The following is a 22985-nucleotide window of genomic DNA, read 5'->3' as shown; positions in this document are numbered from 1 at the left end:
GGGAACTAGAAACCTGGGCCACTCCAGTTTACCATCCCCAGGAAAACCCTACAGAGTGCCGTAATCAGGAATTGAAGAAAGGGCTCAGGTTGCGTACCACGGCCAATCATCGCCACTGGGATCGATACCTGGTAGAAATCCTCTTCACACTGCGGCGTAGGCACAATGAAGCAATCGGAACCAGCACCAGCGAATTAAAATTGAGACGACAGATCCAGCAACCTGGAGAATGAAGTGGAGTTCCAACCCCACATACCACCCTTCAGCGGAGAGATCTGTCTACGAGCTGCCACCAGAGTAGATGCGCACGAAAGGCTCAACTAGGGTACCTAGCCCGCAAGTATCCTACACCGAAGAAACCGCCCAACCACCAGATTGCTGAAGGACAAAAGGGTACTAGTCAAGACCCATCCACTCAGCAATAAGCCTAACCACTTCTGCGCCGGATTCGCACCAAAGTGGGAAGGACCCAACCAGGCCTCTACCAGGCCTCTACCAGCCTCCACAGCGTCGCCAGATGCCGTGGCGGAGCTGCAAAGGAGACCCCAAGGACCTACCAGGACGGTACCGAGAGACGGTTTGGCGGACACCAAACCAATGGCCTTACCAATGGCCGAATCCTACAACCACCGGCAGCTGTTCCAATAGGCGTTCCCAGGAGACCACCAGCACCTGACCCCAATCAGGACTTCCAGAAAGCTGAAGAAGCCATATCCGAAGTGATAACCCAGAGACTCATACACTACAGAGACTGACAGTTATCTATGTGTAAAGTGTTCCTCCAAGATGTCCTAGCTTCTTCTCCCGTAAAGTAACGCTCGCCACTAGGAGGGAAATTGACGCGTGCCCGCCCTCCCTATATTAAATATCACGTTACTTTACGTGATAATTAAACCCAAAAATAGTTTTAATAAGTTCAGAAGCAATTCAGGGAAAAATGTATTTCAGCAATAGGCCTACTCACGTAATATGCGGCGACGAATCTGTGCGACGTCGTAGGTTATAAACAAAGCGACGAACAATAGAATAATTCATTAAAGCAACGAACCATCTTCGCCCTTTATTTTTTACGTTGCTATAACCACACATATTAACGTACTTCAGAATGTAATAGTAAATACGGACGAGTTATATAAACAATGTATATTTTTCTCTTGCCACAGCTAAACATGTACATTGTGACGCCATCTTGTGAACGGCGATCTACCAACTGTATTTATATTTTATAATAGTATAAATTTAACTAATTAAGTTGTGAAAGCAAGTTTAAATACTTTTTAATACATAGGATTGAATATATATGTATTTACATATAATCATTTATGCCACGTTTATCTTTTCTTTTTAATTATTAATATCTAGTTTATACTTCCACCACCAGGGCAGGGAAATTTCAGCGAGATTCGTGCGCACGCATCTCATCCCTTCCAAAGAGGAGTTAGTTCGCCCCTCCCTTCTTTTTCTTCGTTCCCGCGCATTTCTCCCTATATAAAGGCGAGGTCATCCACCTGAAAGTCAGTTGATCGGCCCGACGGCCAGTGAGGCTGGATTCCGCCCACTGGCCATAGGACGATCATAGAGGGAGCAGCAGAACTACTGGCTATCCGTTTTCTGCTGCTCGCACCCCTCCTTCGCGAGTTAGGCCATCCGAGGACCTATCTCGGCATAGGGAATTTGTCTCCCTTCCCCCCCTTTCTGGACGATAGGGTGTACCGTGTGTAAATCCAGTGTATATTGTTAAAGCCGACGCAGGCGACAAATTGAACTGTTTGGACAATTCAGGTCAATAAAAGTTCCGTGTAAAATACAGACATTTTTCAATGAATAGCTTAGCCCCCTATCCCTCACCCCATTAGCTATTCGCCTGCATACCAGCCGACTGTGAATCCTGCCGCAAGACCAGCAGTTGGACCTTCTCCACCCGATACCTGGCTCTCACCCAAGAGAGGAGACGGATCATCACCAATTAACAAAGACCGTCAAGTTGGCGCCCAACACCGATCAACACCGATAAACACCGTCAAGTTGGCGCCCAACGTGGGGCCAGACCAGCAGTTCGACCTCCTCCACCCCTGCGTCTCACCCAAGAGGGCTCGGTGCAAGAGGACGGATCATCAAGTTGGCGCCCAACGTGGGGCCCGACCAGCAGCCTGGACCTTCTTCTCCAACCGGTACCTGGCTCTCACCCAAGAGAGACATCGGTGAGAGAGGAGGAGACAGAGCAACATCCCCGTCAATATGTAGGGGCAGGCATTCTTTGAAAGAAAAGAAATCAGAATGACCATTATAGTGTTACTTTCTAAATCTGATTAATTTGACTTGTAGTATGTTTTAATTTAACAAACGTTTTTAAATAAAGGTGCAAATCAACTAATTTCACACCGTCAGGTTGGCGTCATTTTTCTAAATCGCGTTCGTCAAACAACATACATATAGGTTTTGTACGTGTCTGTTTGTTCCTTGTAATTGTCTAAGAGCAACATGTCTGCTTAAATGTTTATGGCGCGAGTGATAACAAAGCAATGTCACTGCACTTTAACCCTCTTCACCTCTGGTGTTGTATAAATTTACGGTCTACATCTAGGAAATTAACATTTTAATAAAAAAAACTTTCATTTTCTTTAATACATCTGTGTCAAATGGACATAGTGTAAAAATACACAGTAAATTGTCTATCTAGTTTGACTTGTGACCACTAGGTGCGCACATGCGCAAGTGTATGTACATAACTATATAATAAAACAGTTGACTGTGTGACCTCTAAAGATGCTGTCGTTTGTGTTGTTCCCGCCTGTAATATATTAATTTATCAGGTTATGGGCCCAGAAAATGTCGTAGAAACTAAGTAAGTGTTAATGTTTACGGGAAATGCGATCGGGGAAATTAAAAGTGAATTATGTGCTTAATGTAACGAGAGAAAACAAATGTATTCCATGGTGTAGTCATCAAGTGTGTGAAAAATGGCGGCGGGTCCTTCTACACTTTATCCACAATTAACTGACACTAATTTTAAGAATTGGAAGTTCCGAGTTTTGACTTTGCTCGATGAAAAAGACGTGAGATGGATCGTGGATGGAGAAGTGAAGATACAAGAATGTACAGGAAATGATCTTGAGAGGGCAAAAGCAGCAGATAAGAAAGCCAAGAATCTTATCATAAACTGTGTTACAGATCGTCACATAGACTATGTTAAAGACACGAAACAAAGTGCGGAAATGTTGTTTGCTTTAAACAATATTTTTGAGAGGAAGAGTACTATTTCGAAACTATTGATAAGAAAGAAATTGCTAACACTGAAGTGCAATTCATCTTTGCAGGAGCATTTCAACAAATTTGATAATTTGATTCGTGATTTAGAGGGGATGGGATCTACACTTGAGCAAGACGATAAAGTGTGTCATCTGTTACTTACACTTCCTGAACGTTACGACAACATTATCACAGTGCTGGAGACCATGGATACAGATTTAACATTAGACTTTGTTAAGTCAAGACTGCTTGATGCAGAATTAAAGTTGGACCATCTACAACCAGATGATACGAGTAAGGAATCTTCATTCCTTGCATCAAAACAATTCCGAAAATGTTTTGGATGTGGAGATACTCGTCATTTGATTGCAAACTGCCCCAAAGTGGAATATCACCCTAACACTAGAGAGGGGTTTCGCGATCGATTAAATAAAAGTTACAGAGGCCGAAATCTGAGATACAGTTATCGTGGAGGCAGTGGACATGGTTCGAGCTACGTTTGTTCTGATGAGACAGAAATTTCATTTGTGGCCACAACTAAGACAGAAGAAGCTGTGCTAAGTAGCGAGACTGGAAATGTGGAAGAATTAACGTTTGTTCTAGACTCTGGTTGTACAGATCATCTGGTCATGCCAGATTTGCTACCACATATGTTAGATATTAAAGTCATTGAAGATCCTATCAGAATAAGAGTTGCAAATGGTGAAGAGTTGATTGCAAATCAAAAAGGGACTCTAAAACTTCATGAGGGTGACTTGAAGATAAATATAGAAGCACTTGTTGTGCCAAACCTTACATTCAATTTGCTATCGGTGAAAAAAGTGGTAGACTCAGGAAGGAAGGTGATCTTTAGTGCCAGTAGTGCAGAAATAGTAGATGACAGTGGGCTTAAAATTTTATGTAGTACATCTGGTAAATTGTATGTTGTAAAGTTTTCCTTACTGGTAGAGGAAACGTGCTGTTTATTGAATGTCGAAGACCTGTGGCACAAAAGACTTGGCCACCTGAACCGCCATAGTTTGAGATTAATGGGACTGCCGTCATCAAGCAAAGTGTGTGATGCTTGTCGTCAAGGAAAAGCCAACAGACAACCTTTTCCGAGAAGTAGTTCACCCAGGTCCTATAGGATTGGAGAGTTACTGCATACAGATATAGGAGGTCCTGTCTCAACTCCTACAAGTAATGGTGAGCGATACTACCAGACAATCACAGATGATTACTCACATTTCTGTGTTGTGTATTTGCTCAAGACTAAAGCTGAGGCTGCAGAAAATGTAATCAATTATATCAAACGACTAGAATCCCGTTTTGGAACAAATTGTGTGAGTCGCATAAGATGTGACAATGGGGGTGAGTTTTCTTCTGGAAAATTCAAGTCATTTTGTTCAGAGAAGGGTGTGCAGTTGGAGTATACGGCACCTTATTCACCGCAAATGAATGGTGTCAGTGAAAGAATGAATAAAACACTACTCAACAAAGTAAGGTCAATGTTTGTAGAAACAAATCTACCGAAGCATCTGTGGGGGGAAGCCATACGCACTGCAGCATTCCAACTCAATCGTTCCCCAACTACTGCACTTAATGGAAAAATCCCTGCAGAACGTTTTCTTGGAAAGGTGGACCTTGCAAAACTGAAAATCTTTGGCGCAAAATCATGGGCAATGAAATTGCCCCAGAAAAACAAGATTGATCCAAAAGCAAAACCTACAAGGATGGTTGGCTATAGTCCAAATGGCTACAGGGTATGGGACCCTGTATCAGATAGTGTGCAGGTATCAAGAGATGTGACTTTTGATGAAACTGATGTGTTCTATAAAGTAGAAGAAAAACAGGTCCCACTAACAGTTAGATTAGGTGAGGAAATCTCTAAACATGTCAGCGCAGGTTCGGAAAACGAAGAAACACTTCCAGACAAAGAAACGCCCACTGTGGCAGAAAGTGACGAGGAGTTTTATGGATTCGCAGATGATAATGAGTGCACTTCACCCACCAGATCTAAGAGGAAAATAACAAAACCAAGGCATCTAGAAAATTACGAGCTCTACGTTGCCTACTGCTTGTTGGGTGAGTGTGATCCACAGACTTATGAAGAAGCAGTACAAGAAAGTGAGGACTGGAGAAATGCGATTCAGAAAGAACTAGATGCTCACAAAAAATTCCAGACATGGACTACAGCTGACCAACCCAAGGAAATTCAACCAATTGAAACAAGATGGGTTTTCCACACCAAACCAGATGGAACCAAGAAGGCTAGGTTGGTGGCAAAAGGCTTTCAGACAGGCAGAAGTGAACAAGTATATGCACCTGTAGCAAAAATGCCCACTATCAGACTTGCATTGTCTTTCTCTCTACAGAAAGATTGGACTGTAAAACAAATGGATGTTCCTACAGCTTTTTTGAATGGGACACTAGACAACGATGTGTACATATTTCAACCAAAAGGAGTTAAAGAAAAGACAAAAATCCTGAAACTTCAGCGTGCTTTGTATGGGCTTCGTGAGTCACCGCGTTGTTGGAACCAAAGATTCAATCAGTTTGCAGCAGAAAACAACCTGAGGAGGTCCAACTTTGATGTCTGTTTGTATATCGGAGATAGTTTGTGGTTGGTCTTATGGGTTGATGACATTTTGCTGTTAGGTGAGACAGCAAAAATAGAAGAAATATCTACACGACTCAGAGAAGAATTTTGTGCCAAGGACCTAGGAGACCTGCACTGTTTCATTGGGACAGAAGTGAAAATAGTTGGAAATCGAATGGAAATAGGTCAGCATAATCTTATTGAAAAAATGACAAAGAAATTCAACATGGAGGGATGCAAAGGGGTTCCCATACCAATGGAAGATAGGTTGGAAGACACTGACACAGAAGCTATTGTGGATGTTCCCTATCGAGAGCTAGTAGGCAGCCTGATCTACCTATCGCAGATTAGCAGGCCAGATATAGCATTTGCTACATCGTATTTAAGCCGCTTTCTAGATAGACCAACTCGTCCGTTGTGGAATGCAGCTAAGAAGGTGCTTCGGTACGTAACGGGAACCATCGACAAAACTTTGGTGTACCAGAAACATCCAGAACAGTGCTCTCAGGTCATCATGTATGCAGATGCAGACTGGGGAGGTGACAAGAAAGATCGCAAAAGCGTCAGTGGGATGGCAGCCTTCCACTGTGGGAACTTGGTGTCGTGGAGCTCAAAGAAGCAGCCAGTAGTTGCTCTGAGCTCAGCAGAGGCAGAGTACACCTCATGTGCCCTAGCTGCATCTGAATTGCTATACTTAAAAGGGCTTTTGTCAGAATTTGTAGGAGAAGCAGGGGATGTGAAAGGTGACTTAATGGTAGACAATCAAGGTGCAATTCATATGATGAAAAACTACGAAAATACAAAGCGTTCCAAGCATATAGATATAAAATTTCATTTTCTCAAAGACATTGTAAACAAACAGATGATTAGGCTCCTTTCACACAAGGCGACTGATCGCGGCGACTGAGTGTGGCGATCAGTCGCCTTTGCTGGCGACTGTGCCGTTAGCGCAGGCAACTGGTTGCGGCGATCGCCGAGTAAAATAGATTTCAGTTCATCATGGCGTCCAGGGACGAAGAGGTTCTGCTGCTCCTCTTGTTCTCAAGAAGAGAAAGCGCAGATCAAGAAGAAGCATGCATGTGCATCCTATATTAAGGTCGAGAATAGAGCGGGGACTTTTTTACAGTTTATTTGACGATCTGTTGTCAGATGGAAAGAAATTTTTTAATTACTTTCGTATGTCAAGAAATTCGTTTGACGAATTACTGTACTACATAGAATCCGATGTGCAAGGAATTGATACAGTTATGAGAAAAAGTATTCCTGCTAAAGAAAAACTTGCTCTTACTTTAAGGTAAGTAATATGTGTAATCAAAGCAATATGTTTAATACATGGCATAAACATATCAGTATATTATTACTCATATTTTTATTTAAGGTGATTAAAAATAATAAAAAATAACTTTTAATGCTTCTGTAATGTGTTTATTATTAATTTGCAAGGGGCTACCAACCACATGAAACATTGTTCTCGTGATAAAGAAATAAGTTTTTAGTTTGTAGCAGTCACTAAATGTTCTGAATAAAGCACACGGCATAAGACAAAGTATAGCAGGTTACAGTATGCTTAAGGTTGTTTACTTGTGAGTACAGTGAATAAAATTACCATAAAGGAAATGTTACAGTTGTGGAAAACAAATAGAAATTGAGACCACGCCACGAAAATGGGAAAGAGAGTAACTATTCAAACCATATCACATCACTATACTGGCTGCCCACTGATGCTGTTGGTGAACGTAATACACGTGATGTTGTAGATGCAGGAGATGAAACATTGTAAACATAATCCCTCTGCGGTGCACAATTTATCTCTGATGAATTACTTGGCAGACCGACTGGAGAACATGATGGACCATGATTGATTTGTGGAACAGATTGAAATGGGATGCCTACAGTACTGGTATTATTATACTGAAATTGTTGTGGCATCTGTCGCACTTGTTGAGCATTTGCAATAGCCAAAATTAAGTCAGATTTAAGTTTGAGCTTTCTGTCATCCGGAACTTTACGCATTTCCGAAACAAGAGATAGTAAAAACAAGCGATCCTCATCTTTTTCATCCGAAGCTGTACTTTCCATACATATTTATTTTTTAGTACACTAATAAGCTCATCATTTTCTTTAAACTGTCTCTTCCGTGATGTTTTTTTTTTGATATTTACTGGGTTTTCTTCTTGTTGTGTTGAAATATCATCGTCTACTTCTGTTTCAACACTAAGATCTTCGCCAGAGACACAGTCCATACTACTTGTTGTTTTCTTCGTCACAGTTTATAAAAAACGCAATGTTTCAAAATATACATACTGCTTTCGGCCACTAGCCCCAGAACCACTTTTTTCTGTCTTCTTTTTCAGAAGTTCTCTAGCATACCATGTCCGGATACTTTTCCACTTCTTCTGTATAGCAACAGCTGTAACATACCATTTACAAATTTGTTAGGACACATTCTTATTAGATTGTGTACATTTTCAATTTATTATATTTTGTTACAGGTACTTGGGTGCAGGTTCAACAATGACAGACCTTCACTTCCAATATAGGCTAGGAATCTCTACAATTTCTACCATCGTCCGTCAAGTTTGCACGGCAATCTGGATTCGACTGAAGCCGATATGTTTCCGTGAACTGACAGAAGAACTATGGTTGCAAACAGCAGCACAATTTTACGAAAGGACGAATTTTCCACATTGTATGGCAGCACTGGATGGGAAACACGTTCGCATAATCAAACCTGCTCATAGTGGTTCTTTATATTACAATTACAAAAACTACTTCTCAATACTCCTTCTTACTTTATGTGATGCATCGTATAAGTTCTTATTTATAGACGTAGGTGCATACGGAAAATCATCAGACTCCACATTGTTTAAAGAAAGCGTATTTGCAAGAAACTTTCGAACCAACAGCTCAACATACCGGTGCCACAAGAATCATATGCAGGATTTGATGGACCTATGCCCTTTGTCTTTTTTGCTGATGAAGGTTTTGGACTTTCTAATAATATTTTACGGCCTTATTCAGGTAAATTTTTAAGTGTAAAAAAATGTATATACAACTACAGACCCTCCCGAGCGCGCAGATATATCGAATGCACGTTTGGCATTCTCGTAAACAAGTGGCGTATTTTTCATAGGCCATTAAATGTTGACTTAACCCTAGCAGAAGACATAGTCAGCGTGTGCTGTTTACTACACAACTTTGTAAAAGAAAGAGACGGGATTCGCTTTGAGGATACTTTAACAGTTGAAGGGCTCCTTGATATGGAACCCGCTGGACGACCAACACCAAGACTTGCAAGCAATGTTAGAGACATGTTTGCCAAGTACTTCATAAGTGCAGAAGGTTCCGTCCCTTGGCAAATGGAACGTATTTAAGAACCATTGCAGAAAACGTTCGTCCTGAAATATAATTTATTATTGTTGAAAAATATTTGCTGTCGGTAGAGATATAGTTCCGTATCACAACAACATTGCAAGTCAACAACGCTAGCACAAATTTCTCGAATATTAAAAGAACCATTAAACGCAAAACAAAATTTAAAACTATTGTAAACTATTTTCAAGAGGCTTTTATAAGTGTGGACAAGTGTTTTGTCAAGAACAAAAAAAATATTTTCAGCCGCTACTTTATTACGGACGTACTTTCAGTGTAGTCACTGCCTCATACATTTACAAAGCGTATTGTGTATTACTATATCTATAAACCATTAACGTAATGAAACTAATATAAAGTTTTATCTTACCTATTTCATTTTTCTCTGGAGATGGTTTTTCATCGAAATCACCGAAGAATTTCGTTATTACTTTGTGCCATGCATTTCCTTTCTCAAGTTTATTTCCGTATTCTTCAAGTGTACTGTTACAAATAGCCTCGTTCTGTACTTCATAAATGAGGTCTTCAGTGTTTACTCTTTCTTCTATTAATTTAGTAATAGAACGGTTCATATCAACACAATGTGCCATGGTTCGGTCACTTCACAACTATGGGAACGGCAGACGCCACTCGCCAGTCGCGCCGACCAGTCGCCTCGTGTGAAAACGTGTATCTGATTACATGTTTCACATCCAGTTGCGGCAACTGTAGTTGCGGCGATCAGTTGTGATAGTAAGCAACTGCAAGCGACTGTCGCCTGCTTGAGCGACTGCAGTCGCCTCGTGTGAAAGTTATCATACAAAACAATGCTCCACTAAAAGTTGCGGAGATCAGTCGCCGCGATCAGTCGCCTCGTGTGAAAGGAGCCTTAGTGTTGGGTATGTGGAGTCCAACAAAAATGTTGCTGATATATTTACCAAACCTTTGGGCGCTGCTAAATTTTATCTGTTAAGAGATATGCTTTGTTTGAGTTGATGTACACGTTATTGTGTTAACCTAGGATGTAGCTTTATGCATTTCCAATTTCAAATCTCTTCTTTAGGATATATTCTACAAAGTGTTGTGTGTTCAGTAAGGACCAGTTATTTGTCTTTTTATATTTGCTGTTATTGCATAAAGAGACTTGAAATTGACAGGGGGTGTAAAAATACACAGTAAATTGTCTATCTAGTTTGACTTGTGACCACTAGGTGCGCACATGCGCAAGTGTATGTACATAACTATATAATAAAACAGTTGACTGTGTGACCTCTAAAGATGCTGTCGTTTGTGTTGTTCCCGCCTGTAATATATTAATTTATCACATAGTGCTCATTAAAAGAAAAAGTTGCGCTGTGTTTTATGCTTTTTTTTTGTTAACAGTAGTCAGGATTTCATTATGCTTATCTTCTGTATTTATTCTTTTCGAAAGACATCTGCTATTAAAATAAATTTATATTAAATTTTGACAACTTGTCATTTTCGTGCCAGAGAAGATAGAACACGGACTTGGTATGAAAAATTACATATTTTGAGGTATAGGGGTCGGGTGGGTGAAATTGTCCCAAATGTTAATTGCTACCCACACAGCTATGACCCTACTCCTGGGAACAGTGAGGCCTCTTAAAAACTGGGATTTACTGTGCTCGCTTTTTCTTTTGAGAATTTTCTGACATAATGCAGTAGGTACTGTACTAAACAAAACACATGCTACTACAGGTCAGAATATGAGCACTCAACATTATTTGAACTGGAAAACATTAGTAGGTGTAAATAAAACAAACAGGTGGTCACAGTGTTTCCAAGCCAGCGTAGCGAGCGGAAGTGGGTGGCACGCGGAGGTGTACAGTCTGTTCACACTGTCTTGAGACTACGTAAACAAAGAAAATACAATTTTGTATTCAAAAAAGCTTTAATTTGTCCATTTAAATATTATAAGAGCCAAATACTACTATAATAGTGACGTCGTTCCAAGTGCTCCCTTCGCTCGCACAGGTCGTTATGTTCCCTCGTCGCCTCACTAGGGTGGGGGGGGGGGGGGGGGTAGTTCGCGGCTTGAGGAGTCCTGCTGCGCTTGGGACGTTTTTGCGGGAAGCGGGCTCCGGGTGACGCGCAGCGATGCGGAATGCAGGCAGTCGAGCTTCAGACCTGGACCAGGCAAGTTGTGTGTCGCGCCCGCAAGTGAACAGTTCCGCCGGGAACTGAGCAGCTCTACCCTCACCGGACCACCACCTCTACCGATCCAGCTCCCTGCCAGCCACGTGGCGACGTCACGACCCCGAGGATCTCCGCTCTACCTGTGAACTGGCCCACAGGGTCTAAACTTAGGCTAGTTGGCGCCCTCAGCAGCGGCAACATCGTAGCAGGGACCGGTAGGGCGACAAATGGCGCCCAGCTAGTGTGGCTACCAAATTTTAGGCAAATCAGAAAAAAAAATGTAGCTTGCCAGAGACGTACAGCGCAAACCAGTGAAAAACGCAGGCGAAAACGGCATAACTCGCAGGGTAGGGACAAAGGACTTCAGGCGCGCATCACTAGACAGACAGGCGCCGGAAAACGGGACCCGCTGGAGAAATAAGGTCACAGCACCCCCCACCCCAGCAGCGCGCAGCCTCCAGGACACAATTTTTTTTTTTTTTTTTTTTTTTTTTTCCTAACCTAACTAAAACTAAGTGTATTTTGGAGGGGTCCGGGTTAGGGAGGGACCCAGGTGCGTCTCAGGCCGAAGCCTATACGCCTAGTCATGCTGGGATTAGCCATGCAAGGAGAGGGTCGCATGCATCATGTGCTAGGAGGGGATTGGCCAGCCATGGCAGCGATTGGCGCCATGACTAACTCCCCTCACTCTTAAATCTAGACTATAACTAGAGATAGGTTGGGCCCAGGTAAAACCTGCATAGACACAGGGAAAACCCTGGGCACATTCATGCGGGATGCAAATTGGCATGCATTACGTGTAGGAGTTTACAGGAGACAGAGGATGGTCTGGATGAAGTGTTGGACAGAGTAGAAAAGAGTCTACCATGCGGGGGTTGGGAACTTGGACTCGTAGTCCGCTTTGCTTTTTATCCAGGACTGGATTTAGTGACCAGGGACGCAAGCGCCCCTGGTGGTGAGTGGTTGCACTGACCACTCACTCCGCCGCCAGTCAGCACCTAAAAAAACTAAGAAACTAAAACAGAAAAAAGATAAATGACTTACAAACTAGGCATTTCGTTACGAAATATGCAAACACCCAACTCAGGGATGGACGTGCAGTGCTTAAGATAAAACTAAAATAAGAACTAAAAATATATATATTTTTTTTAATTTTTTTTTATTTTAGATTTTTTATTATTATTTTAGAAATATATATTTTTGATGACTATTTCTTAGTATCTAGGACTTATTACTAATTTACAAATCTCTAATATCTACTACTATACTACTAGTTAAATATAGAGGAACTGTCGGTGTATAAAGTTACAGGTGAATTAAGTCAAGACCTATTCGCATTCTGGCATTGTTGCAAGCTTGTAATTCAAAATCCCATGTCTTTCAGAAACACAACCGGCACTGGAGGTGAAGCCTGCCAGGCGGGCCATGCCCATCGTACATAGGGAGTCAGCCCTAACACAACAGGCAGTGAACTCCCGGGAGCCGAACCTACACCTGCGTGCTTCGGACCATTTTGAATAAGCAAATTATTCGTTAATGTCTATAATTTAAGTTTCAACTCGCGGGAGACTGATTGGCCGATCGCTCAGCCAGCCACAGCACACTACGGAGGTCTGTGAGCCAAGATTGAATTTGGCATTTTATATTTTCCATGCAACTCTGGATCTTGTTCGCCCAGTGATGAAATATATGGGTTTCTGCTTATGGCACATTTATCATAGAATTTTTGCGCAGTTCGGAAATAATAATGTTTTAAAAGTTCGAGTTTGAGCTCTCTGTGCATAGCCCTTACGGGGCAATACACAGGCGCATCTGTCGCAATACGAATACTCTTATTCTGAATTCTCTGTAGCTTGATTAAGTGAGATTCCGCTGCTGTTGCCCACACCGGCGCTGCATACGTGATTATTGGTTTTATTAGTGCGTTATAAATTATTATTCCGTTTTTAACAGAGCTACCTAAACGTCTGCTCATGACGGGGTAGAGGGTCATGAGCCTAGTGAAAGCTGTTTTTCTTTTCGCCTCTATGTGATCGCGCCATAGTAGTTTCCTATCCATGTGTACGCCTAAATATTTAACCACATTTTTGTGAGGAATTTGCTCATTGAAAAGTGTTAGTCGTGGTCTATCTTCAAGTGGCGGGAGATGTTTTCGCGTAAAAACTATAGCTTCTGATTTAGTAGGGTTTACCTTAATTCGCCATTTTGTGCACCACTGTTCTATTGAATTTAACGCGGTTTGTAATCTGTCTGCTGCGAGTTCTAGAATACTAGATCTGCTAAACAATACCGTATCGTCCGCGTAGCAGCCAAACTGAACTGATCGGTGTGCGGGCTTAGGCATATCGTGGATATAAATATTGAATAAAACCGGCCCCAAGATGCTGCCTTGTGGGACTCCTGCTTTAATTATTTTTAAATCGGACTGTACTCCTTCTGTCGTGACTCTAAACGATCTATTTTCTAAATACGAGGCCAGTAATTTAATATAACAATCGGGGAAGCCAGTTTTATATAATTTATAAATTAAGCCTTCATGAAGTACTCTATCAAAGGCTTTTTCTATGTCCAAAAACGCTGCGAGATTATAGCTATTCTGATTGAACGCAGTTATTATTTGTTCTGTCATACGGACCAGTTGATGCGTTGTTGAATGCGCGCTGCGAAAACCAAATTGTTCGTCCGGCAGTACGTCATTTTCTTTAATGTGAGTATTTAGTCGCTGTAGAATTATGCATTCAGCTACTTTTGACAATGTACTCAGCAGGCTAATGGGCCTATAATTTTGGGGCAGTGTGTTATCTTTTCCGGATTTATGAAAAACTATCACATTCGCTTCTTTCCACTGCGATGGAAAATACTGTAGTTTAAGTATTCCATTTATTAATTGAGCTAGGTATTCCAAAATTTCATCGGGCAGTTTCTTAAGGACTACTGCCTGAATGCCATCGTTTCCCGGTGCCTTACGTGGTTTCATACGCCTGATAGCCTGTTTAACTTCCTGAGATTGAGTTAAGTAAGGTTTTGAGGTTAAAGGCTGATTAAGTTTAATTGTAAGGTCTCTGTATATTCTGGCATTAAATTGCGGGTCACAGGGTTCGATATTAGGTTGAAAGGCTAATTCAAGGGTATTCGCGAAGGCTTGTGCTTTGTCTGTCGGTGTAAAAGCGAACCCAGTGCGTGTTTGTAGCGGAGGTATTTTATCTATCTTATGAAGGAATCGCTTTGTCATACTCCAGGTGCTACCATCTTGCACCTGTAGCTGAGAGACTTTCGTCTCCCATTGGCTGCTCCTCCATAGAGTTATTTCATCGGTAATTATTTTCTGTAATTCATTAATTCTCGCTTTAATGTCGCGCTGCCTACGTCGAGTATATTCGCGCCTTAATCTATTTTTCTGAGAAATTAAATCCCTAATATACACCGGCAGTTCATCTTGCTTAAATCTAACCACCTTTTCTGGGATGCACGAGTTAATTGCAGTTTGAATTTTAACTGTAAGTTCAGTGACTGCTGATTCGATGTTATCTTTTGTTTTGAAGTTGGCAGCATCGGCTGCAGGCAAATTATCGACTAAATACGTCTGAAAGCCTCTCCAGTCAGCTTTCTTGTAGTCTTTAATTTTTCTCGGAGGACTGATGTCAGTGTCCACGTCATCGAATAGTAGATGTACTGGAAAGTGGTCAGACGACATTTCGTGAAAGACTCTGAGTTCGAATCCCGTTTGAACTCTCTTATTTAATGCAATATCTAAAATATCGGGGTTGTGCCTTAGTACTCCGCTATCGTGAGTGGGCTCTGAGGGAGCATGTACTTGATAATTTTTGTTAGACTCGTGTCTTTGCAGCAGTAGGCCATTGGCTGTATTGCTCCGACAGTTCCCCTCCACCCGCGCGCCGAGCGCGCGCGAGAACGCCCGAGGATCACCGAGGTAACACATTTCACCACCGACCGCGACCGCGCAAACATCCGCGGGGCGAGGACGTGCGGACAAGACCGCTCGGACGATAGCGAAGGGAGCGCCCTCCCGGATCTGTCCGCGCCCGCCACCGACGCCTCGACCCGTCGTCCGGGTCTGACAGCCGCGAACCACGCCATGTACGCGGGAGCTGACGTAACCATCGCCATGGAGGAGCCCTGCGACCGCTGCGGAAAACCATACACCAACAACAGCTGCGCTGGTGAGTACCCTCATAAGTGCTGCACATGTCAGTTTCCGCACTTAAGGGCAGAGAGCAATCTCCGAGCCCCGACAGGCCCTCTGTGCGCCGCGAACAGGTGTCCGGGCCGCCATGACGAAGTAGCACATTGTCAACAGTGTGGGACTATCAGGCACCGCGCATGCGCTGACGCACTCGAGTTTGTAAACTTCCGCGACGGACTTTACCTATGTGTCGAGTGCGAAGGACGCGCACGTAGGCGACAGAGTGGCTCCCTGGCCTTAGTGCACCGCCCCCCTAGCGGACCTGTCACTCTCCCAGAATTCACGGGCCACGCCCACGACGACCCGCGTTTATTCCTAAGTGCCTGTGAAGAGAAACTAACCCGGCACCACACAGCGCCCGAAGACTGGACGGAGCGGGTCAGCGGACAGCTGCGAGGGGAAGCGCGCACTTGGTGGTCTCAGGCGGGGGGATACGATGTGGGCTGGGATGACTTCTCACGCCGGTTGGAGGCTCGGTTCAACGACGCGCGCACCCAGAACAAATGCCGCAGTGAACTGTTCAGCCGCGCGCAAGAGAGTGGGGAGAGCGTGGAGGCGTTTGTTTATGGCAAACTCCGGCTTTACCGCCGCCTTTCACTCGGGGGCCGCGCCGACGACGTGCTCCCTTTCATCGTAGAGTTGGTGTCTCCCGAACTACGCCCATTCTTGCGTGGGGTAGTTTCGCACGGACTAGAAAACTTCCTCGCCCGAGCCAGGGACATAGAATACGATCTGATGGCGCACCGACGTACCAAAAACATCGCGACGCCGCGCCCAACTCCGCAAACTCAGGAGGCGGTGCAACCAGAGGACGCGCAAGCAGTCGTTCCGTACGTAGAACAGCGCCTCCGAGAGATAACTACCGGCCTTACACTCCGCCCCGGGGGAGGGGGGGAGCGTCACAAACCAGCCCGCCCAGCCGGGCCGCGCAACAACCGCGCCGCGAGGAGCGCCGCGGCGGACCACAGGGTGCCCAAGACAGTCGCCCGCCTCGCTGTCGCTACTGCCCCACGGCGGAAAACCACTGGCACAATGTGTGTCCGACACGCGAGGCCATCTGGCAGGCGCGAGGGGGGGAGGCCGTACCTCCGGGAAACTCCATCTAGGGAGCAGTGACATCGCTGGCCACCGCCCCCCTACCCTTCGTCCAGCCCCGCACACGAGTGCGCCACCACGGCCACCAGGTCGCGATGACGCCCCACCCAAGCGCACCATGTTCCAGGACATCAGGGAGCAACGCCTCCCTCCAAGAAGCGACGCCGCTAATCCGGCGTCGGCGTCACCCCCGCCCGCGTCTGCAGCAGTCGTCCAGCCGCCGTCTCATCCCCCTAGCACTAGTGGGGTTGGCTCGCCTCATCCGTTCGGGGCCCGCTCCAGGTCGCCGGCGAGCGACGCCGCCCACCAGGCATCGGCGCCGCCCCCGCCCGCAGCTGCAGGGCCCGACGAAGCACCGCCCTGTCCACCAGGGACCACTGGGGACGGCCCGCCTCATCCGTTCGGGGCCCGCTCCAGGTCGTCGGCGAGCGACGCCGCCCACCAGGCATCGGCGCCGCCCCCGCCCGCAGCTGCAGGGCCCGACGAAGCACCGCCTTGTCCATCAGGGACCACTGGGGACGGCCCGCCTCATCCGTTCGGGGCCCGCCCCAGGTCGCCGGCGAGCGACGCCGCCCACCAGGCATCGGCGCCGCCCCCGCCCGCAGCTGCAGGGCCCGACGAAGCACCGCCCTGTCCATCAGGGACCACTGGGGACGGCCCGCCTCATCCGTTCGGGGCCCGCCCCAGGTCGCCGGCGAGCGACGCCGCCCACCAGGCATCGGCGCCGCCCCCGCCCGCAGCTGCAGGGCCCGACGAAGCACCGCCCTGTCCATCCGGGACCACTGGGGACGGCCCGCCTCATCCGTTCGGGGCCCGCCCCAGGTCGCCGGCGAGCGACGCCGCCCACCAGGCATCGGCGCCGCCCCCGCCCGCAGCTGCAGGGCCCGACGAAGCACCGCCCTGTCCATCAGGGACCACTGGGGACGGCCCGCCTCATCCGTTCGGGGCCCGCTCCAGGTCGTCGGCGAGCGACGCCGCCCACCAGGCATCGGCGCCGCCCCCGCCCGCAACTGCAGGGCCCGACGAAGCACCGCCTTGTCCATCAGGGACCACTGGGGACGGCCCGCCTCATCCGTTCGGGGCCCGCTCCAGGTCGTCGGCGAGCGACGCCGCCCACCAGGCATCGGCGCCGCCCCCGCCCGCAGCTGCAGGGCCAAGTCGGTCCAAAACCCGCCTGGGCCGAATGGGGCCAGATGCCGCGGAGCTGATCCGGATCCCAGTGGAGCTGAATGGGCAGTCCATAGCCGCGCTAGTGGACACCGCAGCCACACACACTTATGTCGCGGCCCACCTCATTCCTGAGGGGGACCTTGTGCCGGAGGTCAACACCATCCAGCTGGCCACTACTGGGACTAGCACGCTAACGACTGGGCGTGCCCAGGTAAGGATTGGCATTAGAGACATTGTGAGCTGCACCAGTGCCCTGGTTGTACAGGACCTTCACGATAACCTCATCCTGGGGCTACCCTGGCTGGTGCAAGAGGACGCCACTGTTGAGGTCCGCGCAGGGAGGATACATGTGGGGACCAGGGGCCGCCGAACTGTATATGGGCTGAGGCACACCCCACCCCCTTCCCGGGCCGAACCCCCCCGCCTAGCTGATCTCCGCCACAATGTTCCCCCTGAGTACCACAGATTGTTAGAGACAGTCCTGGAGCAGCAGCCCCAGGTGTTCTCCGCAGCAGACCAACTACGCCGAACCAATGTCACAGAGCATTGCATCCCCACCATCCCTCACATTCCGCCTTACGAGAAACCATTCGGGTTTGGGCCCCGCGAACTACTTGCCATCAGGGAGCAAATAGCAGAGATGTTGTGCGATGGCGTCATAGAGCCTAGCGAGTCCCCATACAACTGTAGGATCGTAATGGCAGACAAAAAAGACGGCTCACTTAGATTCTGTGTTAATTTCAAGCCAATCAATAACCTCACCATCCCCGCACCACCACCCCTCATCAACATCTCAGAGGCCCTCACGAGGTTAGGAGACGCCCGCATCTTTTCGACACTTGACCTGAAGTCGGGGTACTGGCAAGTCCCAGTAAGCCCCAAGGATCGCCCCAAGACCGCGTTCACGGCGCCCGATGGGCGGCGCTTTCAGTTCTGCGCGATGCCGTTCGGGCTGCAGGACGCCCCCGCGACATTCCAGACCATGATGGTCCGCGTCCTGGACGGGTACATTGGCGAGTTTGCCACCGCGTACCTGGATGACGTGATCATCTGGTCACGGACGTGGGAGGACCATGCCCACCATCTCTCGCTGGTCCTCGAACGGCTCGCCACACACGGACTCACATGCGCGCCACACAAGTGTTACATCGGCGCCCTAGAGCTAGAGTTCTTGGGGCACATCGTCAGCGCCGAGGGCTACCGCCCCATCCCCGAACAGCTAAGCCTCATTGACAGTAAACAGGCGCCCCGCACCAGGAAGCAGCTCCAGAAGCTAATGGGGCTGTTAAACTGGTTACGTTCATTCATTCCCAATTTTGCCACAATCACCGCACCCATGACGGACCTTCTCTCCCCGAAAACAAAGTTCCGGTGGACAGAAGCAGCGGACCAATCACTCATCCTAGTGAAGCAACAGTTCCGCGAGTGCCACAACCTGTCACGTCTGGCCCCAGACAAGCCCATCTTTGTCCAGACGGATGCCAGCCAGGACGGTATGGGCGCGGTTCTCTACCAGGTGGGTGATGATGGGGAGCGGCTGGTAGCAGAGTATGCAAGTGCCAAGTTCGGCCCCGCAGAACGACGCTATCACGTGACTGAGCAGGAGTGTCTCGCGGTGGTGTGGGCCCTCAAACGCTACCGGCACCACCTTGAGGGGAGACCATTCACCCTGCGCACGGATAGTCAGTGTCTGCGGTGGCTGGACTCCGCTCAGGGACGAAAATCAAAGTTCACCCGCTGGGCACTCATGCTCCAGGGCTTCACATTTCATGTCGAACACATCCCTGGGCGAGAGAACCAGCTGGCAGATGAGCTGTCCCGTCACCCAGACCCCAATACCATCTTCCAAGACACTCAAGGGTGGGATGACCTGATGCCACCATCCCACCAGCCAGCTACCGGTCTAGCAGCATCACCTCCAGCGGCACTCTACGTCATTGGACGAGCGGATCCCACGGTCCAAGCAGAGGCATCGCCCACCCTGGCCACTCTGGTAGATCACGTTAAACTGGCCCAACAGGATGACCCAGACACGCAGCGCAACCTGGCAGCATGCGGTGAACGCGCCCTCCCACACCAGCGCAACCTGGACGGGGTCCTGCAGAGCAGGGTGCCGGGTGACATGGACACCTGGCAGACCCATGTACCCCCCACTGCACGACAGCTGGTGCTGCAGTATTTTCACAACCATGACCTAGCAGGCCACCCGGGAGCAGATCAGACCCAACGGGAGATCAGGAAGCTGTTCCATTGGCCGGGCATAGCACGGGATGTCCGGGAATACGTGCGCAACTGCCAGCTCTGCTAGCAGCGCAAGGCCCGCCGGGCCGATGGGATTGAGCAACAGCGCCCCAGGCGACCGGAGGAACCATTCCACACAGTAGCCCTCGATGTCATGGGCCCCTACCCTCGCACGTCGCGGGGCAAGCGGTTCCTCCTCGTGGTCACGGATGTGTTCACACGTTGGTCGGAGGCATTCGCCGTATCCAACGTACGAGCAGGGACAGTAGCAGCCCTAATGGACAATGAGGTCTTCCCCCGTTATGGGTATCCGAGAGTGTTACTAACGGACAACGGGACACAGTTCGCAGGACGGCGGTGGAAGGCCGACTGCCGCAGATGGGACGTAGAGCATCACACTACCCCGACTTACCACCCCAGGGCGAACCCGACGGAACGTCGCAACCAGGACATAAAAATCCAGTTGCGCCTCCATCTGGGGGAAGACCATTCCAAATGGGACCTCCACCTGCCCAAGCTGCTCTATTGCCTGCGGCGGCGGACCAATGTGGTCACGGGCCACACCCCTGCTGAACTGCTTCATGGGCAGAATCTCGCCCTACCAGGAGAGCTCCGGGTCGCAGAAGCAGCAGGAGTTGTCACCCGTCCCCCTGTCACTGACTTTAGAGAAGAGGCACGGCAACACCAGGCTCGATTCCTAGCCACGCGCACTCCACAATCACCAAATCCACCGACGCCATTGGAGCCCGGGCAAATGGTGTATGCCCGGTGTCACCACTTGTCGTCTAGCAGCAAGCGCTACTGCACAGGTCTGAGCCCCAAATGGGCCGCCCCCCGGGAGGTACTGCGACGTCTAGGGCCCACTTCTTACTTGATCCGACTCCCGAACGGTAGGTCGACAAAGATCCACCGGGATGATTTGCGTCTCGTCCCACCCACAGGCGCCCCAACTGTCCCAGCGGGGGACAGGGACAGTGGAAATGACCAGCATACATCCACTGCTCACCCCACGTCCCCAGCTGCTCAACACCCAAGCACTTCTTGTCCCACATCCCCATCAGACCAACACCCAACAACCATTCGTCCCACATCACCATCAGATCAACACTTAACTACTCCTTGTCCCACGTCCCCATCAGCTCAACACCTAAGCACCATTCGTACCGCGTCCCCATCAGACCAACACCCATCTACTGCTCACCCCGTGCTCCGTTCGAGCGGCGCAACTTTACGCGAGCTCGAGAGCCTGATGGATCGGCTGGACCCAGAGGGATTGTCCGTAGAACTTTACGATGGGGACGACCCAACCCTGCTCAACCTCGTGTCGCATCCGCAGATCACATTCCCTGATGGAATAGACGACGACTCCCGATCCAGTTCACCAGGATGGCCCGGATGGGATCAACCACGCTGGCCATTGGACGCGAGCCATGGCAGTTCAATGTTCAGGATGAACATGGAGGAGCCAGAGCAATCCGAAACCGGACCATCTCAGGAAGGACGTCCATGCAACACGCGGCAAGTATTGGTGGAACAGGGCAGCGAGAACAGCCCCAGGACAACGGCAGTTACACCCAGCGGCCTAACGGGAGACAGGGATAAAGTCGAACCGCAACGGGAGAGTCAAGGGGAGTCCAGCATCCCGGAGGAAGCCAGACATGAGGGACTGAGGCGCTCTACCCGAGTCCGTGTAGCCCCACGACACCTGGTGGACTATGAATGGGAAAACCCACATGAGAAGATCAACCGAGCGCCACACCCCGATGCACCACGCCTTCATGTAATGACCCTCCTCCCTTTGGATGCCCGGTCCATTCTCCCCATCATTGACAGCCAAACCCCGAGCAGAGAACCCTCCAGATACATTCCGAACATTGGTGGGGAACAGGCCCCAAGGCAATGCGTGTGACATGGGGCTTCGAGGGGCATAACGGCCTCAGTGAAGGGGGGGCATTTGACGTCGTTCCAAGTGCTCCCTTCGCTCGCACAGGTCGTTATGTTCCCTCGTCGCCTCACTAGGGTGGGGGGGGGGGGGTAGTTCGCGGCTTGAGGAGTCCTGCTGCGCTTGGGACGTTTTTGCGGGAAGCGGGCTCCGGGTGACGCGCAGCGATGCGGAATGCAGGCAGTCGAGCTTCAGACCTGGACCAGGCAAGTTGTGTGTCGCGCCCGCAAGTGAACAGTTCCGCCGGGAACTGAGCAGCTCTACCCTCACCGGACCACCACCTCTACCGATCCAGCTCCCTGCCAGCCACGTGGCGACGTCACGACCCCGAGGATCTCCGCTCTACCTGTGAACTGGCCCACAGGGTCTAAACTTAGGCTAGTTGGCGCCCTCAGCAGCGGCAACATCGTAGCAGGGACCGGTAGGGCGACAATAGTGATGTAGTTTACTGTGTTCAGCAAGCAGCCTTTATTTGAAGAAGAAGCAGTTATCATTTAAAAACTATTATGATAAGATAATGATCGTGGTTAAGCAGCAAATCGGATGATCGTGTCGCAAATAACCAGGTTTCTACTGTACTTAAATGTGCATGCAAACATGTTTGTATATTTTATTAATTCTTGAATCTTTATTGCATTTATATATCTAAAAACAGTAACACTGAAATTTTCATGAAAAAATTAATATTTTAATCTGTCCTTTATATTCAACAACAGGGTTGCATATTTATATATCATCATGCTACAAGAGGAAATGGTCACCACGATTTTTTCTTACCACCTAAGAAAGTTGGTCCAACCAGCAAATTGTTGTGACTGCATGTCCGCACACAAACATGTGTAATGCTGTCTTTTTATAAGTACCAGCCATTTAGTGTTTGCGCTTCTATCCAAATTGAATTTTTAATTAGTTGCCTAGCTGCTTGTATTAATTTATTATCATGCAAATTAAACATTTTTTACTAAGGGAATGAGACTTTAGGACATTGGCTCAGAAAG

General features: G+C 48.1%; 1 protein-coding gene across 1 annotated transcript in view; it reads left to right on the top strand.

Moving 5' to 3' along the window:
- Positions 1 to 22985, top strand: part of LOC134527624 (laminin subunit alpha-1) — a 597962-nt gene that overhangs the window by 560028 nt on the left and 14949 nt on the right. The gene's annotated exons all lie outside the window — the stretch shown is intronic.

The sequence above is a fragment of the Bacillus rossius genome, chromosome 1, assembly GCF_032445375.1.
Source record: "Bacillus rossius redtenbacheri isolate Brsri chromosome 1, Brsri_v3, whole genome shotgun sequence".
Lineage (NCBI taxonomy): Eukaryota > Metazoa > Arthropoda > Insecta > Phasmatodea > Bacillidae > Bacillus > Bacillus rossius.
This window is presented reverse-complemented; position numbering and strand designations above follow the sequence as displayed.